The following is a 20,222-nucleotide window of genomic DNA, read 5'->3' on the forward strand; positions in this document are numbered from 1 at the left end:
AAGAGGGGATGTGGGAGTGTTTCAGGCAGAGGTAAAAATACGTGCGAAGGCTCCTGGCAGGAAAAACTTTGATGAATTAGAGAAATTGAAAAAGGTGTGTTTGAGGCATACTAAGAAAAGAGAAAGACATGAATGACTAATGGATTGGGAAGGATGGGGGATATTTGACTGAAAATTAAAATCTCTACTTCATATTCTGAAAGATATTGAATTTGGCCCTGAGAAAAATGAAAGTACTAACTGAAGACGCTAAGGGGATGCTTGGGTAGAAAGATAATGATTTCTAATCCTGTTTTCTGTGTTACTTAGTAGGTTCTTAGAGGCTGAGTATGATGGTTACACTAACAAACCTTAAGATCCACCTGGTTGAATGTGACTTAAGGGATTTTCCAATATCTTATACTCCAAAACCCAAATAAGAGAAGCCTGCCCACTGCAGTTTGCTGGAAGTTCTTGTATAAATAGTTCATTGTGGCTTTTATTCTCTGATGCTTATAAGGGATTTTCTGGCATTCAAGGAGTTACATACCCATTCATCTGTCAAAACTGAAAGAGAAATGCTACTCCAGAGAGTGTTCAAAGGCGCATGTCTAAATAAATGCAGTGTAATGAGACAAGTGAAAAATGGCTCAGTCTTAAATATCTTAAGCATTCTGGGAAGCATGTGTACATTTTAAAACTGATTGCTTTTTTAATTCTCGTGTATCATAGTCATGGCTTTTTAAAAATTTACTGATTTCCTTGATGAAGAGTTTAGCAAATGCAGAAATTGAATCTTAATTTCTGAATGCTTTGATTACTTCTAATGGCCTTTTGTGTTTTCAAATGTCTCAGTTTAATACCACAGAAAGCTTTTGAATCATTAGCTCTGGAGACATACGCCCGTCACTTAATCACATAATGAATGAATCACTAGCATCCAGGCTTGCCAGGAACCTGACCTGGAAGTGTCTTTTCTAAGGCTCATTTGGGAAATTCATCTGTCTTCCGCTCAAATCATTTCTCATCTTAGTGGAAGTTTTTGGGATGCCCTCACAGCAATAAATTTCCAGCCTGGTATGGAAACTCATTGCCCCATCCACATCTGAACATTCTAGAGAATGGAAGAAGCTTTTAGTTATATTCACTTTCTGAAACAACAAGGGATTCATAAAGGCCTCATATTGCTAACCTCTTCCCCTCTACAGCAGCAGTAATACAAAGGTGGCCTATAAGATGATATGTGCAAAGGTTATGATTAGCTCTTAGCTTAAGAACACAAACTTCAAAATTAGACCTGGATTCAAATCCAGACTCCCCGCTTTTAGTTCTGTGTCCTAGGGAAGGTTATTTACTCTCTCTGAGCCTCAGTTTCTTCATCTACAGAATGGAGGAAATAATCTCTGCCTCAATAGTTGTTATAAGAATCAAACAAGATAGGGCCGGCCCTGTGGCTTGGCGGTTAAGTGCTCGCGCTCCGCTGCTGGCAGCCGGGGTTCGGATCCCCGGTGCGCACAGACGCACCGCTTCTCCGGCCATGCTGAGGCCACGTCCCACATACAGCAACTAGAAGGATGTGCAGCTATGACAGACAACTATCTACTGGGGCTTTGGGGGAAAAATACATAAATAAAATCTTTAAAAGAATCAAACAAGATAATATATATAAAGCGCATAGCCTGGTTCTCAGCATACAGTAAGAGCTCATGAAACAGTAGCTATTAATGTTGTTGCTACTGTAGTTTCTAGTATAAGTTCTGTCTGCCCATTGTTCTACACTCCCAACAATCAATGGAAATCTTTGAATCTTATCAGTGGAAGGGAGTTTTAAAATTTTGTCATCCAATCCACTTAGTTTACAGATAAAGAAACTCATCTATCTGTCAAATACCTAGGAGGCCACACGCTTGTCCAAGGTCGCATGGAATGACTGGCGCAGAACAATAGAAGTTGAGGACTCTTGATTTTCAGACCAGAGTTCATTCTGCTTGAAATGCTCATGTACTTTTGTTGTTCTTCAACAAGTGCAGAGTTATTCCTCTTGCTTTCATATTTTTCTGATCACTTACAGTTTTAGTTCTAGCTTGCTATCATGTGAAATTTAGGCTAACCAGTATACTTACCTGAAAAAATGTGAAACAGTGGAAAATAAGTAGAAGGTGAAAAACCTAATTGGAAGAAAAATATTTTGAAAATAGTGTAAAAATAGTACAAAATAATTAGAAGGAATACACATGCAAATAAATATTGTAGGAGAATAATGACTTTGTTATGAATGATAGTAGTTTTCTTTTTTTGTGTGTGAGGAAGATTAGCCCTGAGCTAACATCTGTTGCCAATCCTCCTCATTTTGCTGAGGAAGATTGGGCCTAGGCTAACATCCGTGCTCATCTTCCTCTACTTTATATGTGGGACGCCTGCCACAGCATGGCTTGATAAGCAGTGTGCAGGTCCGCGCCCAGGATCTGAACCTGCGAACCCTGGGCTGCTGAAGCGGAGCATTCGAACTTAACCACTACCCCACCAGGCCAGCCCGGTAGTTTTCTTTTTAATTTTCTAAAGGAATTTTTCCAGGAAAAATGATGTTTGAATAAAGTCTCATATATACTCTTTGTACATCTATATATGTCTATATTACAAAAAAAATAAATGTTTTAGCGAAACCAGAATGAAGGTTTTGGTGAAGGGAGGAGGAGAGAGAGACTCAGTGATGCCTTTTCCCTGTGACAGGAGGGAGTTCACCAAGAAATAGAAGATGGTTGCCACGTTGTTGGGTCATAGGTAACACAGTTCCCGCTGTTGGAAGGACTTCCTCTGAAGCTCAAAGCAGAAGAGGGAATTCAAGTGTGTGATCCTTGCTGATAGTTAGAACATCAAACTGGGAGTTGAGGAGAAACAGTCCTCTCTTGCCCTAGTTCAACATCGCTTCAGCTTTTTTCTCCTGGGCCTCCAGCCTCTTGCCCTTCATGTCACCAACCCACCCCCGACCTGGGTGGGCATAGCCCAGAAAACATACTGGATACATGCAAACAATAATAGTACTGTTATGGTTACTGGGATCAAGTTAAGTAAGATTAAGTAAGATTCGTTTTATTTTTATTTACATAAGCAGAATGTGCTTATTACAAATAATACAAATAATATGGAAATGTTAGAGTAAAGAACAAGTGCTCTTTGGCCACAGCACATGGTATCTTGTTTTTTTCACTTGACCGTTTGTCTTGGAACTCTTTTATGTAGCAAATATAAATCTACTTCATTTTTTTCAATCATATAGTATTCCATAATATAAACGGACCATATTTTATTTAACTATTCTCCAGTTGAGGGACGTTTCTGCCCTTTTCCAATTTTTCTTTATTATATATAAAGCTGCAATGACTATCCATGTTTATTTATGAACATGTGTGAATATTTCAGAATAATAGATTCTTAGAAGTGGAATTAAGAACTCCAAAGATATGCTTATTTTAAATTTTGATAGATATTTCTAAGGTTTCATAAAAAAGTTTGTAACAATTTACACTCTTAGAAACTGTGTATGAAATTGCCCATTTCCACCTGATAATACTGGTATCAATCTATTGAATTTTTAACAACCCAATTGGTTATAAAGTGTACCTTGTTGTTTATTTTGCATTTCCTTTATTTTTGAGATTAAACATCTTTTCATCTCTTATTAATCATTTTTGTGAATTATCTCTACATTTCTTTTGCCCAGTTTTACGACTTTCTATAATAATTTTGGGAACTTTTACTATATTTTGTATATTATACTTTGCTTTATTTATTTTGCAAAAACTTTCCCTAGGCCTTTTTATTTTGATGTTTTTTGTCATACAGATCTTTTAATTTTTTTTAATTAAGTCCCTTTTATTAATGGGCCCTGGAATTTGTGTCTTTCTTAGGAAGGCCTTCATCATCCCCCAAAATTATAAAGACTGATGTACTATATTTTACTGTACTTCCTTTTTTATTTTTTTTAATTTAGTGTTTAGAATTTAATCCATTTGGATTTTGTGTGTATGATGTGATACAGGCATCTAAATTAATTTTTTCAGGATTTCCAACCCTCTCAATATCATTTTTGAACAGTCTGTCCTTTTTGCTCTGATTTAAAGTGCTCCCTTTTTATATTCTAAATATCCCTTTGTTCCTGAATTGTCCTTTTTGGTTCCATTTGTCCGTGTCTTTATTCTGAACCAATACAACATTGTTTAATTAACATAAACCTAGTATATTTTGATAACTGAAAAGACAGGTCCTTTCTCGTTGTTCTCTTTTTTCCTTTAATTTCCTTGCTTGTTCTTGTGTGCTTTCTTCCATGTGAACTCTAAAATCAGCTTATCAAGTTTGATAAATCTCCAGTTAGGATTTTTATTCAGATTGCATTGAATTTATGGACTAACTTGGGGAAAGTTGACATCTTTAGAATATTGAGTCTTTCCTCCAGAAACACGTATAACTTTTCATCTATTCAGGTCTTCTTTGATGTCTTCAATAAAATTTAATGGTTTTCTTCACGTGGACCTTGCACCGTTCTTGTTGGTTTATCCCTAGGGGACTTTTTTCAAGTTTATGTTGCCATTGGGAATGGGATCTTTAGATTTTAGTTTTCTACAGAGAAAAGCATATGAGAATGAAAAGAAAGCAGGAGTTGAAAGAATAGGAGAGAGAAAAAAAGAGAAAAAAATTAAAAAGGAAAGATGAAATGATGCAGAAGGAAGACGGAGAACAGAAAATTTGATTTTTATTGAGTACCTACTATGCAACATGCCCTGTGGTAGAGACGTTCACCAGCACCGTCTCACCCCCATCTCGTGCACTCTTCCCGCCAGGTGGCTTGTCTGAGAAAACTGAAGTTTAAAAGGTGAGCAAGGCAGCATGGAACAGGAAATGGAAAGAGAACAGGTTTGGGGTGAGATCTGGGAACCAGTCCCAGATTCCACTCTCACCAGCTGTGTGATGTTGCCCCAGTTACCTAATTACCTTCCTCATTTAAACTTACATAACATCTGCTCAGGGAATCGCAAGGATTAACTGGAATAACGTATCTAAAGAGCCTGCTGCCTTAGGTGCTGCTCTCCGTACGTGCCAGTTCCCACCCATGAACCCATCTCTTCCGGCCCCTGGGCTTTCTGCTGTGGCAATCCCAGAGTCTGCTCAGGACAGCACGGAGCCGGCGTGTTAATGTGCAGCAAGGTGTTTATTCCGTGAGCGCATACCACCCAGGAACACATACCTGACATTCTTAAGAAACACTGGAGGAGAGACAGTTGTTAGGAGCTGTGATCTGAGTCTGAAAAAAAATCACATAAGCCTGAAACAAAATCACCCATTTTTACAAAAGGAGGCATTGTTGAAATGTGGATCCTTATTCAAGCCCAAATCCCCAGTGAGAAACACCCTCTATTTCTACTCGAACAATAGTTCCTTGTCCCGAGACAGTACGGGCTCCATAGCCCTGGAAAGCATCAGATTCCCATGGCAATGGCAACCGTTTCTCCCAGGGACACTGGAAACAGTGTCTGGAGGAACCGCACCGCCTGACCCAGGCCTTGGCCATCGTAAGGAGGCCCAGCTAGAACAGCAGGAACACAGAGCTGGCCCCCACGTCCTGGCTATGTCTTGTTTTTGCTGCAGGGCTCCAACCCTCCTGGGAAGTTGTGCTTACCAGATGTGAGTATGAAGTCGAAAGAGATAAAAATAAGACATACTGACATGCCCGAAATGAGTGTTCTCTTCTAGGCAGCATATACATTTGTTCCCAGCACAGTGCTTTTACTCATCAAGAAAATGTATGGACCAGCCTGGATTTAAATCCTCCTGCTCTGCAGCTGGGAGCTCTTGAGGAAATTAGCTCACCTCTCTGAGCCTCATGTCCTTCATCTGAAAAATGGGGTTAATAACAAGGACCTCAAAGGATTGCTGTGAGGATTAAATCACACAAATATAAAAATGTACTCAACAAAAATCAGAGTTATTCTTTCATTGTATAGGGAATTGTATTCAGAGCCTCTGAATGTCTTCAGTGGTTCTGCATTTCACTTTTCAAGAGGAAATTTGATTTCTCCAACAACCAAATGTCATATGATTCTGGGACTAGTAAATAATGTATGTGGTAAAGCTGAGTAATTGTATTTTTTACTTTTTTTAAAGGGCTGGTCTCTTAAATACTGAGACTGGTTTCCATAGGCAATTTGTAAACTGACCTCGACCCATTGGATCTGTATTTAAATCATATCCAGAAGCCGATCGCTTCTCACCACCTCCTCTGCCACCACCTGTTCAAATCGAAGCCAATATCTTTCTCCAGGATTATTGCTAATAGCCCCCTCCTCATTGGCTTCCCTGTTTCCACTATTGCCCTAAAAATATTTTGAGCAATGGCATTATCATTGGAATAAATGTATCACCTCCCCAGAGGAATGCTTTGACCATCATTTGTTTAGATATTCACTTATTCAACAAATAGTTATAGAGCCCTTACCACATGCCAGCGTTGTTTCAGGCTCTGGCGATAGAACCATCAACACAACAGGCTCAGATCCCTGCCTCGTGGAGCACATATTCTTAAACAAACAAGCATAATATCGCCCATGCCAGATAGTGATTGGTGCTATGGAAAAAAAAATGCGGAGTAAAGGGGGTAAAGGAGCACAGGGAGTGGGGGTAGGAAATGGAGGTTGTTATTTTAAATATGGTAGCTGGGAAAAGTCCCTCTGATGAACTGACATTTGAGCAGAGACCAGAAAGAGGGGAGAGGGAGGGGCATGTGGCTACGTGGGAGGAGGGAGAGAGAGGGTGTTCCAGGCAGAGGGACAGCAGGTACAAAGTCCCTGAAGCAAAGTGGAGAGGCCAGAATAGCCCAGGTATCATGAGTGAAGGGAAAATAGAGAGGTGTTACAGACATGCTGGGAATGGGAAAGGGATCACAATGGGCCCTGTGGGCCATCATGAGGACTCAGGCTCCTACTCTAGTGAGTTGGGAAGCCACTGGAGGATTTTGAGGGGACAGGTGATCATGGCGTGATTTACATTTTAAAGGATCGTTCTGGCTAACCACTTACGTAGAGCAGTGGTTCTCCAACTTGAGTGTGCATCGCAATCACCCTGGAGGGCTTGTCACAACACAGTGGCTGGGCCCATCCCCAGAGTTTCTCTTTGAGTGGGTCTGGGGTGGTGCAGGAGTATTTGCATTTCTAGCAAGTTCCTCAGTGATGCTGATGCTACTGGTCTGGGACCACACCCTGAGGACCACTGATGTAGAGAATAGTTTGTAGGACAGTCAATAGTAGAAGCAGGGAAACCTGTTAGGGGGCTGTTTGCAATAATCCGGGGAAAAGATGATGATGCCTTCAGTTCCACCAGGCGGTAGCAAAGGAGCTGGTGAAGAGTGGTTGGATTCTGGATACAGTTTGCATATAGATCCAATGGGATTTGCTGAAGGATTGAATGTGGGGCACTATGAAAGAAAGAAATGAATCAAGGATTTTAGATTAAGCAACTAAATGAATGGAGTTGCCAGTTACTGAGATGGGTGGGGGTGGGGCAGATAGCAGGAGTTTAGTTTGGGGAATGTTAAATTTGATATCCAAATGGAGATGTCAAGGAAGCCTTTCTTTTAGAAGACTTTGGAATTCAGGGGAGAGTTCTAGGCTGGATTTAGAAAGGTGGGAGCCATCAACATACAGATGGTTTCGTAACAACTGGCTGAGATCATGGCTGGAAAGAATGAAGGTAGGGCTGAATCTGTGGCAGTCAGTCCAGTGGTTAGAAGCCAGGGTGAAGAGAGGGACCAGACATGAGACTGAGAAGTGGCCAGGGAGGTGGGAAGAAAACTTGGAGTGCTGTGGGCCTGGATGTCAAGGGAAGCAAGTATTTCGACAAGTCAGGTGCACGTGCTGCAAAGCCGCCTTGTCATAACGGTTACAACCAGGCATCTGCTGTGAAGGAGGAGAAACTGGCTACACGGAGTGTGCCAAATTTGGAAGCGGTTCCTTAGGAATAAATGCTTGCCTGTGGAAAAGATGGTCACTGTGATTGAAATTTATTATTCTTTTATAAATACTTTTGAGTTGATTTTACTTTTGCAACCAAAAAATAAAGCCTTGATGAGTTTAATCACTGACATAGACTAGAATCTTTTCTTTCATCTTCACGCGTTCTGTCTAGCTAACTCTTGTCTTTGAAGCAAATTGTTCAATTTTGAGAGATGGAGCTATAAATCTAAGTAGTAATATGTGTGGTCACACTGCTGGGAATTTGTATGAGCAAATTTGATAAATGTTTCGGGGGTACTGAGTTTTTTTCTTGCCTCCCTCCCTTTATCTTCTGACATCGAGTCTTGCAAGTCTCTGGTTTTTCAGTGGGAAAAATAACTTCTGGAAACAAATGTTTCAAATTGTTCATTCATCAAGCTCTGAGCAATGTGGTCTTTAATCTTTCACGTTTTCTGAGAGGGGCAGGTTGGGAGCAGCCATGTGGTTGTCATGCTGGGAAGGCTGGGGAAGACCAGGGTGAGACCAGGGCGGGGTTTGGGGTTGGTGACAAAGAGCAGGGAGAACAGCGTTTGGATTTCTGTCAGAAGCCTGAAGCTTTGGGGGGCAGTCTACCATCGGGGTTGAGAGATGGCTTCTGCAATTGGTCAGCTTGCGTTAGACTAGCCACATAGAGGACATGGAGAGCACACAGCCCAGAGCCCCACGCTGCTCCCTGCAGTGAGATACAACTGCAGGCGCACCCACTTCCTGAAGTTCTTACCATAGGAAGCTGTCGCTTGCTTCTCTGTGAGAATTACATTTGCTGGCAATTCAGAATGCTCTGAGCAGAACCATTTGTTGCATCTCTTGTCAAGGTATATAACGGCAAATCAGCCTTACTCAGTAACCTAGTCACAGAAAATTCATTTCACAGAATTTTACATTGCTTCTTTTTGTGAATTACAACTTCCAGGAACTCATCTTTAAGCCCCAAATGGTATGTAAAAAACATATACCACAGACTGGGTATTGCTTCTCAATGTGAGGAAAAAATGCTGCTTGTAACTCAGCATTATATTCCCCAAGTATATTGGGTAAAGAAAACAGTGCCCAGCTCTGTGGATGATACAACTGATGGAGACTCGACTTCATTCCAGGAGAGGTAGATGATGCACACAGCACAGGGCTGTATGTTACTTCTTAAGAGGGGCTATAGGTGCTGGGACTCAGCACTCCTCCCCGTAGAAACTGCCAAACAGACTGCGTGGAGCTATATTCTGCTTTCCTATAAGGAGAAAACGATGGTTTGTTATTCAGGTTTACTCCTCAAATGGGTTACTGAAATAGGACTAGGTATGTAACCTCTTCATGTCTTATTCATTCAACAAATATTTCTATTAAATTTCAGGCACTGATCTGTTGTTTGGGATATGTTAGTAAACAAAACAGGCAAAAATCTCTGTCTTCTTGGAGCTTACATTCTAGTGGGGGGAAGAAAAGATAACTAAAAACATAAGAAATAGTTAAATTATATAATATGTTGGAAAGCAATAAAATGCTGTGGAAAAAATAGAGCATGATAAGAGATTTGGGCATGCAAGGGGAGGGACCAGCTGCAGTTTGCAATAGAGGAGACAAGGTACGCCTCATTGAGAGGGTGACATTGGAGTGAAGATTTGCAGGAGGTGAAGTAGTTAGCTAAATGGATTTCTGGGGGAAGAATGTATCAGGCAGATGGAAGAACCAGGGCAAAAGCCTGAAGGCAGAAACAAGGCAGGACCGTGTAAGGAATAGCATGGAGACGAGTATGGCTGGAGTAGAAATGAATGAGGAGGAGAATAACAGGAGACGAGGTCAGAGAGGTGATGGGGCCCAGCTTGTAGAGGGCCTCAGTGGCCGTTTTAAGGACTTTAGCATTTAGTCTGAATGAAATGGGAAGCCTTGGGAGGATTTTAAGCAGAGGAATGATGTGATCTGAGTTACGTTTTAGGAAGGTCATTCTAGTTTCTGTGTTGGGAATAGTCTCTTGAAAGGCAGGTTTGGGAGCAAGAAGACCAAGAAGGAGGCTATAGCAATAATCCAGGTGAGAGATGGTGATGACTCAAACCAGGGTGGTAGCTGTGGGGGTGGAGAGAATCGAGATGAGTGAGGGGAGTCAACCCCGGAGTGACACCAGGGTTTGTGGTATGAGCAACTGGGAGGATGGAGTTTCCATCTACTGAAACGAAAACAACCTCAGAGGGAGTAGGTTTGTGGGAGAAGATGAGAACGTAATTTTTAGACATGTTAAGTTTGAGATGTCTGTGAGACACCAAGTGGACATGTCAAGGAGGCAGCTGCATAGATGAGCCTAAAGTTCAGGAGAGAGGTTGGTCACAAGATAGAAATTTGGAAGTCATTGTCATGTCGATAAAGGAGTTCATTAAGAAAGTTGGTACAAGGAAAGAAGAAAATCAAGGACTGATCCCTGGGGCACTCCAAATTAATAGGTCTAGGAGAAGAGGGGGGACTAAAATGAAGACTGAGAAGAAATAACCAGTGAGATAGGAGGCAAATGAAAAGGAGTATGGCGTCCTAGAAGCCAAGTGAAGAAAATATATCAAGGAGGAGGGAGTGATCAACCATGCCATTGGATTTGCAGGTGAATTTCCTCCTCCGTAAAGTTCGGGTAATAATAGCACCTGCCCCATAGGCTAAATGAGATAATTTATCTGAATGGCCACAATGCCTGATGCTAGTAAAGGCTCAAAAATACTACCTATTTTTATTCCTAACACCTCTGAAAAATCACTCATTATAAAGCTGTTCACTTTCCAAGATAACCCCTAGGGGGCGCTCAAGGCCTTCCTTTCTTCCTTGTTACTTTTCCCGCAAAAGATACCTAAAATTTAGACGTAGGACAAAATGGACTCCCAATGGCAACTGAGTTTTTGCAGTAAAGGTGGAAAACTCCAGTGCAGTGGGTGTCAAACTTCGATGTGGATAAGAGTAACCTGAGGAGCTTCTTTAAATGGAGATCCATAGCAGGTGCATCCACCAGCGATTCTAATTAAGTAAATTGGGAGGGGACCTGGGACTCTGTATTTTCTACCCCAAGTGATTCTAATGTATGTATTCCCACACTGCTGCGGTGTGGGAGAAATTTTTTAAAAAATTAAAAAAAACAAGTGGCCTGTAGCAAATATTCTCTTCCTCTTTTCTTCTTGGGACCTTGGAACGATTTTTGCTTCTCTTTTCTCCTTTGTCTTTTGTGCAACCAGTGAGGCAAGCCAACCCTGGGGCTTCCTCTAGGCTGGGAGGTCCTAGCAGGTCAAGAGTGGTTCCACAGAAAGTACACCAGAGGTAGATGGCTTGGGCTGGCTTTCTGTCTGTCCTCATCAGAGGACACAGAGTGGTGCGTCCCAGTCCACCTCTAGCCTCCAGGGGTGTTTTTGACCTGAACAGAGTTGGCCTATCCAGTGTCTTAATAAAATTTGAATTTATTTCCAACATTTAAGACTCAGGAGATGTCACATACAAACCCGGGTTCTGCTTCTGGTTCTGTCCCACTTCTCCAGGACAGTAAGAAGATCTGAAACCTGGTCCCGCATTCCCAGTAGCAAAGTTTCTTCCCTCAGATGGGCTTGGGCTCTGTAATTTTCCACTACCCCCTTCCTTCCTTATTGTCCCCCCAAAAAGTCAATGCCAAGTAGTAGTTGCCATTTATCATTGTATTTACACATATTTTCCTAAAGCTGAAGAAAAGGAAGTATTTCTTTGGAAAATAAAGTTATAACAAGAGGGTCTAGTGTTTTGAGAATAAATTTTCTTACACTTTCTCTCATTTACGTTACTTGCCTGACTTCTCTAGGCATTTAAGCTTGCTCTCTGGTCTAGCTCTTAATCCAGAGGTGAAAAAGTTGTCCTTATATTAAAAATGATCTAGAATACTATTCAGCAATAAAAAGGAGTAAACTATTAACATGTGTGCAATAAAATGAATGAATTTCAAAGTTAGACTGAGCAAAAGAAGTCAAAAACAAAAAATGTAATACTGTATAATTCTGTTTATATGAAATTCTAGAAAAGGCAAGATTATAGTAACAGAAAGCAGGGCAGTGGTTTCCTGGGGACAGAGATTGGCTGCAAAAGGCTTAAGAAAACATCTGGGGATGATGGAAGTGCTCTCTATCTCAGTTGTAGTGCTGCTTATGTATGGGGATATATAATTGTTAAAAATTCAAGTTGTACATTTTAAATGACTGTCTTTTATTGTATGCAAATTGTATCTTATAAAGTTGATTTTTAAAAGTGACCTAATAGAGTTGCCCAAGGAAAGAGATGAAATCAAGTGGGCCTTGCCTAGGGTTCCTTTTTGCATATCACTGTCTACTGTAGTAGATGGCAGGCCAGGATTTGGGATTTCAAAATTCATAAGCATTGTGACCAATATTGAAATCTCCTAGACATATGAACAACTTGTGGCACAGGGCAGCAGATCTAGATGAACTGATAGAAGAGATGCAGTTGTGAGCACAAGTTCCCAGAGGACTTTAAACAGCATGGAGAGCTGCACTTCTGGGCCTCGTTCCATAAGGAGAGACCCACCGGGCTGCCCTGGGAGAGGACCGAGTAACCTGGATGACGCATTGGCCGGGATTGTAGGTGCTTTGTTCTTTCCCTTTCTCTTCCTTCTACCCCCTCCCCCTCTTCCTACTCCTTCTTCTTCTTCACTAGACTCACTCAGGAACCTCAACCTACAAAAGCATTTTTCATATCTGATGAGTGCCATTCCATGTGGAGAGAGTGGAATCTGGTGTTGGCAACCTGGCCATTCTCCTCTAGGGACAGAGCAGGCTCACCTCAGAATACACAGGGTGCTGATGTATAGGCTGTTGGTTTGACTGTATCTGGCATTGGTGGCAAACACCCCATGTTTTCTCCTCTTTGTTGTGTTTCTTAGTCAGGGTTGTGGAAAAAGCATTGTGGGATATGCAAGACGATGAGTCTGTGTGGTTGGATTGGCCTACTTTCAAGACCCACACAGAGCCCGCAGTAAATTGGGAACTGAAGAACAGTTACATGGGAGTGGGAACTGACGCTGTGGGTATCCCACCCATGTTCTCTTAGCCTTACCACTTCTTTGTGGGCCGCCTGATTTCAGCTGTAGCACTTACATTGCTTTGCCTGAGATTTTCCAGAGTGGCTGTACCCCTGTGCCTTTCTAGCAGCAATATCTGGGATTCCAGTTGCACCCCCCTCCCTATCAGGACTTGGAATTGTCAGGTTCTTTTTTTTAGCTATTCTGATTGGTGTAGTGTTTTCTCATCATGGTTTTAATTTGCATTTCCCTAATGACTAGTGATGTTGGGCATCTTTCATGTGCTTATTGGCTATCCATATATCTCCTTTAGTGAAGTGTCTCTTCAAATCTTCTCTCATTTGAAAAAAAAATTGGTTGTTCGTTTTCTTATTGTTAAATTTTGACAGTTCTTCAGATATTCTGGATACCAGTTTTTTGGTCAGGTAAGTGATTTACAAATATTTTCTCCCAGCCTTTGGCTTGTCTTTTCATGCTTTTAGTAGTGTCTTTCACAGAGCAAAAGTTTTTCATTTTGATGAAGTCCAATTTATCAAATTTTTCTTTCTTACATGGCTTGTGCTTTAGGTGGTATATCTAAGAATTTATTTGCCTAACCAAAGGTTACAGACTAGAATCAACACCTAAATGTTTATGATTCATTTTGAGTTAATCTTTGTATAAGATGTGAGAAATGAATCAAGATTCATTTGTTTGCATATAGATGCTTCTTCCAAGTATTTTTAAATAACGCACTTCAGATAAAGTCCTTTTCAACCATTACTTTACTTATTTTTTCTTTCTTTGCTCCTCAGACAAGATTTTTTGTGGGTATCCATCAGATCCAGTTTTTACATATTTAGATATAAATATGTATAAACAAAATATGGTATTATATTTATTTTAACATGTTTTTGAGATCCGTCCATCTTGATACATGTCAATCTAGTTTATTCTTTTTAACTGTCATGTAATATTGCATTATATGAATATACCACCTTTTACTTATCCATCTCTTTATCAATGGACATTAAGGTAGAATCCATTTTTTCACCAGTATGTACACTGCTACAGTAACCATCCTTGCACACGTTCCTTGTGCCCATGTACCAGTTTCTCTAGGATATATGACAGAAACTCAATTACCAGGTACTAGAAAGTGCTTTTTAACTAAAATGGCTGAACCGATGGACAATCCCACAGCTTCACCAGATCACAAGACTCTGAAATTATTGCTAATCTGATAGGTATAAAATAGTTTCTTATTTAACAATTTGCATTCACCTAGTTACTCGTGAGGTCAACCATCATGTAAATGTTTATTGGTCATTTCTGAATTGGCCTTTTTTGTATGTCTCTTCTTCACAGAAGTTTTTAATTTCAATAAAGATGTTTGTCAATATTTTCTATATAGAATGTTATATATCTTGTTCAAGAAATTGTTTTCAGGGGTGACCCAGTGGCATAGTGGTTAAATTCGTGTGCTCCACTTAGGTGGCCTGAGGTTCATGCGTTCAGATCCTGGGTGCAGACCTACACACTGTTCATCAAGCCATGCTGTGGCAGCATCCCACCTGCACAATAGAGGATTGGCATAGATGTTAGCTCAGCAACAATCTTCCTCAAGCAAAAAGAGGAAGATTGGCAACAAATGTTAGCTCAGGGCCAATTTTCTTCACCAAAAAAAAAAAAGAAAGAAAGAAAGAAAAGAAATTGTTTTCTACTCTGAGTTCATAATGATATTTTTCTGTATTTTCTTATTTTTTTCCATATCTAATTTTTCAGTTGAATATTTTTCTAAGTTAAGTCTATTGAGATAAAATTTCCATACAGTGAAATGTACAACTCTTAAGTGTATGGTTTGATCAGTTTTGACCAATATGCTCATGTAACCCATACCTCAGTCAAAATATAGAACATTCCATTCCTCTAAAAACTTCCCTGTACCCCTTCCCAGTCAACCCCCTTCCCTGAAGCCACCACTGTTCTGATTTTTTTCTGCCATAGATTAGATTTGCCTTTTCTAGAAATTCCTGTGAGTGGAGTCATACAGTGTGTACTCTTTTGTGTCTGGTCTGGCTTTTTTCAGCTCAAAAGCTTTGAGATTTATTCCTGCTACTGCACGTATCAGTGGTTCACTCATTTTTATTGCTGAGTAGTCCCACTGTGTGGATGTACCACAGTTTGTCCTTCTGATGGGTATTTGGGTTAATTCCGGTTTTGGGCTATGATGAATAAATTTGTTTTGTGGACTTAGTCTTTCTCTTCCCTTAAATAAATATCTAGGAGTGAAATTGCTGGGTGGCCACTTGAGTTTTAAGTTCACAGGTGATGGTCACTGGGCAACTGGCATAGATTGGTTGATTGCAGTTGCGACTAGAAACCACAAAGCTTTTCTTATTTTCGGTTCGATTTTCTCTGCCTGTTCCTTCCCAGCCTCCTTCCCCTCTAATTCCACCAAGATCAACAGCTGTAATAGAAAAGTGATTCTAGATTAGAAGACATTTATTGCTGTCTGGGAACGCTACTTCAGCTTGGAAAACACTGTTTTATAAGGCAATAGTTTTGAAAATTGTACAGAAAAGTCAGAACCTGTTTTTCAGATGAAATATTCTGAGGAGCTCCATTATATTAAAAATACTTTTCAAAATGGTGCTGCTTTAGTTTTGTAGGGATGCCTCTGCTTGTGCCCACTGTCCCCATCCTTGCTAAGCAGTTCCTTAACTTCTATAGATCATGTTTTGAAACATTTTGGTCTAAGGAAGTTGATACTTCGACAGTGGCCCATCTTCTTGTCTTGTCTAAATTGTGTGGATATGGGTGTGGGTCTGATATTTTATGTGTTCAGTTGCTACTTTAGGAAAAGTGGTACACATGAAAGACTTTAAATTGGATTCTCTAAATCTGGAGATTCTGAAGAGCTACTTGATCCTAATGGAAGCACCTCTGGGTACAGCTGTTAAAAGAAGAGAATTGGGCATTTAAATGGGGCCCCTCTGGTTCTTATAGGACTTTAATTTTTCTCTGTGATAAAAAGGACTGAATTGGGGGCCGGCCCCGTGGCTTAGTGGTTAAGTGTGCGCGCTCCGCTACTGGCGGCCCAGGTTTGGATCCCGGGCGCGCACCGACCCACCGCTTCTCCGGCCATGCTGAGGCCGCGTCCCACATACAGCAACTAGCAGGATGTGCAACTATAACATACAACTATCTACTGGGGCTTTGGGGAGAAAAAGGGAAAAAAAAAAAAAAAGGAGGAGGATTGGTAATAGATGTTAGCTCAGGGCTGGTCTTCCTCACCAAAAAAAAAAAAAAAAAGGACTGAATTGATAATGAGAAAGTAGGGGTGCGTGTGTGTGTGTGTGTGTGTGTTTTACTGAGCTATCTTAATATTGTAACATCACATTATATTAATATATTATTATTCCCTGGATTTTACTGTAAAATTTAATCAGGTAAAATCTAATCAGCTTTGTTTTGTTTTGCTTTTTGGTAACACTTAGTAGATGGGAAAGATACTAGGGGAGATTCCTTTGTATAGTGTATAATGTAGCTTGAAATGAGGTTCTGTCACACTTAAGAGGATTCTGCAGCGACAGTAAAGCAATATTGGGGGCTGGCCCCATGGCGTAGTAGTTGAGTTTAGTGTGCTCCGCTTTGGTGGGCTGCATTTGCCGGTTTGGATCCCCAGTGTGGACCTACTCCATTCATCAGCCATGCTGTCGTGGCGACCCACATACAAAATAGAGGAAGATTGGCACAGATGTTAGCTCAGGCACAATCTTCCTCAAGCAAAAAAAAAAGGGAAGACTGACAACAGATGTTAGCTCAGGGTGAATCTTCCTCAGCAAAAAAAAAGCATTCTTCACATATGGACTTGAGGCCCTGAGTTATCTGTCATTGGTTCCAGATAAGTAAGAGGACTGACAGCACAGATTAGAGAAGCTATTTTCCTCTGATGTTCTGCTGCTGTTCCTTTGTGGAGCGGGTAGCCACCCTGTCATCTCTGATTGGTCTACTGTGTAACTGGATTAATCCAGGAAGGATCGAAGTGGAGGGGGATGTTAGCCTCACATGCAAACCCCTAGGGAACACTCAAATCTTTATGTCTTCCCTCACCACCTCACTGTCTTCCCTGAGGAGAAGACCACAGATTATAGGTCACAGACAAAATGGACACCAAGGATAAATTTAAGCCACTGTACTAGGGAGCAGAGTTCTGGTCGGAGGAAGAAAGGGATTATAATTAAAATAGAAGTGAAACAAAAACACTCTTGGCCCTCTGGGAGTGCTTCATGCTCGTTCCCCTTTCTCTGAACTCATAAAGATAGATAGCCCTCGACCTCTTTTTCTGCTTGAAAGGAGGTGCCCTCACCCTTTGAAGGCAGAGTGGACATCAGAGTTGGGCCTACAAGCAACTTAGGACTGCTCTAGGCCAGGAAAAAAATCATGTGGCTCATGCAGAGTCCAGCCTGGCCTGCCTATGAGTCCATAAGGACAGAGACCCTGGAGCCCTGCCCAGGGCTGTGGTCACAACAGGACACTGGTGTTCAGGGTCTTGCCCTTGCTCCCGCTTGGTTCCCCCCAGCTCAGCTCTTGAGCCTTCACTTGCCTCTCTTTTCTGTCTTGTTCCTTGTTCCTGCCCTTGCACTCACTTACCTCCATTTCCCAGATTTGCCCTCTACATTCTCTGATGATTTGAGTTTGGACTCGCACTTCTGGTCCTCTCCTTTCCTTGTCAATTCAGGAAGCGTCTTCAATTCTAGTTGGTTCCCCTACCCCAGACCCCACATGCTGGCATGAATGCACCTGAGTGGATGCCCCACCTTGGTCATCTCTTCTTGATTTGGGTACCAAGAGTGACTGAAAATTCCAGTGAATACTTGAAACACATTTTGAAAAATAAGCACTGTCCTTGCCCTTAGAGGATTATAATAAAAAAGAGACAAAATCGATTGAGTATGACATCAGCAAAATTATGTAAAGCACTATCAATCAAGTTAAGTCTAACCTGGTTCATTAATCCTAGAGTATTCTGAATTCATTTATTGCCTTGGAATAAGATATCTAACATTACCGAAATATTTAAGTAAATTTACACTGTGGTAGCATTTGTTAGAAAAAAATTTGATCTATAATTCAAAACATTGACGGGCCGGCCCCATGGCTTAGCGGTTAAGTGCGCGCGCTCCCCTCCTGGCGGCCTGGGTTCAGATCCCGGGCGCGCACCGATGCACCGCTTCTCCGGCCATGCTGAGGCCACGTCCCACATACAGCAACTAGAAGGATGTGCAGCTATGACATACAACTATCTACTGGGGCTTTGGGGGGAAAAAAAACATTGAAAAGAATTAAATTAGATTTGTAGCTGTACAACAGAAAGGATTAATCGGGAAGAGGTAATTCTCTGGTTTAGATTTAAATCAGGGAAGAATGTGAGTTAGTATTCAATTATTAATTCAATGAAGAGATAAAGATAATATTTATGATTATTTATTTATTTATGATTTATTTTGATTATTTATGATTATTATTGTGAGATTGGAAAGTTTATCGGATTCATCTAGCCCTTAGATCAGTCCCATAGACCTTGGAATAGAACTCGGTAATATTACATGACAGACTCTGTGAAAGTGAGGCTTGAACACAGTTTCCCTTCCTTCCCCCAAGAAAATCAGAGTTACTAATATGTTCTGTAATGATTATTTACACAATTAGGTGCAATAAGATGAGAAAAAACTACTTGGAACTAAATTTGCTGACTATTTTTAAGATGCTGTCGAGCAAGTTGTAAACACTCCCTCCTCCAACTTGAGTTTCATGTAAATTAATATGCATCCTGAATTTTTGATAAAGTATCTTCTAATGGGTTTCTGTGGGCCCAACTAAATAATGATAATGAACTCCAAATATGCTATTTATGATGCAAGATATTTGCTCCCAGCACTCTACCGGAAGATGAGGGAGTTGAATCACAGCCTTATGTTTAACTCCTTAAGTTTTTCAGGTCAAAAGAACTCCAGTAACCCATCAACCAGGTTCTGAATGGCTTATCTCAGATTATCTCTGAAAATCTTTTCGCCGTTTAGTTCTTGTGCAAAAAGACTTCTAAATAATGGTTCAAGTTCAGCTTGAGGAGGATACGATGGCTGTTTGGACTGGTTTTCAGTTCAAATCCTCATTTGATTTCATCCTCTCCCTCAGATTCTGCAGGGCCTTTATCAGCACACCAAATAAACTTGAAGCTATAGAGCAAACACTGGGTTTCAAGTGTCGTCAAAGAGAACTCAAGTGCCTGAAACCAGAGCAATCAATAATTTTTTTGCAAATACACTGTAGAAAAAAAAAAGAGCTTGCTTGTTTCTCTCTCCCATGCATTTTTTTTTCACCAATCAGCTTTTTGGTCTGTTTCACTGTTCATAAAAATTTGCTCATCGACTTTGATTCTAGTTAGAACAATTTGTCTAATCTTTTTGGATCTGCAGTGTCAACTACCCCTGTTTTTCTGACAGTTCAAACAGAACGTTATGAAAGATACTAGCATGTGTTATCTAATTTCCTGGTCTTTCTCTTCGTGACATCCTGTAATAATTGCAAAATCGTAGTTAAATGCCAGTATGATGATGCTATTTATTGCTTTTCAGTTTATTGACTTGGTAATACAAAAAGCATTTCCCCCAAAAATGTATTTATGTACAAAGTTAAAAAGTAGTCACAGGATTGTAGAATTTTAGAGGAAGACGAGGCCTTTCAAAGAGCATTGAGTCCAATATCTTTATTTTACAGGTGTGGAAAATGAAGAACAGAAAGTATAGATGACTAAGTGCAAAGATTTGTAGTGCAAAGTCCTCCAACGTTCTTCAAAATATCCTTTTTTGGGCCCTAAAGTTATAGCAGCTTCTAAACAGTCTAGCTCATTCTTAAGACTCAGATTTCTCCCCTCCGCCCACCTCAAACATTTAATTGATCATCAGGCCTTATCCATTCCACCCATTGAGAACTCCCAAATTTGTCTCTTCTCTCCATTTCCAACATCACTACCATATTTTAGGTGATCATTGCTTTTCGGTTAAAATCCAAACTGCTTAGCTTAGTTAAGAGCCTTTTACAGGCTTAACCCTGTCTTTCTACCTTTTTGTCTTCACTTGCTTCTTCCAGTCTATGACCCAACAAATGATAAGCTACTTACAGTTCTATGAATAGAC

At 40.6% G+C, this 20,222-nt stretch overlaps 1 long non-coding RNA gene across 3 annotated transcripts in view; it reads left to right on the forward strand.

Moving 5' to 3' along the window:
• The window catches only part of LOC131419972 (uncharacterized), a 121,490-nt gene extending 101,608 nt beyond the window's left edge, over nt 1–19,882 (forward strand). For all 3 annotated transcript variants that reach the window (XR_009223415.1, XR_009223414.1, XR_009223416.1), the window contains one exon: nt 19,804–19,882. This is a non-coding gene — a long non-coding RNA (uncharacterized LOC131419972). The remainder of the gene's footprint in view (nt 1–19,803) is intronic.
• Nucleotides 19,883–20,222: the final 340 nt, after the last annotated feature.

The sequence above is a fragment of the Diceros bicornis genome, chromosome 22 (genome assembly GCF_020826845.1).
Source record: "Diceros bicornis minor isolate mBicDic1 chromosome 22, mDicBic1.mat.cur, whole genome shotgun sequence".
Classification (NCBI taxonomy): domain Eukaryota; kingdom Metazoa; phylum Chordata; class Mammalia; order Perissodactyla; family Rhinocerotidae; genus Diceros; species Diceros bicornis.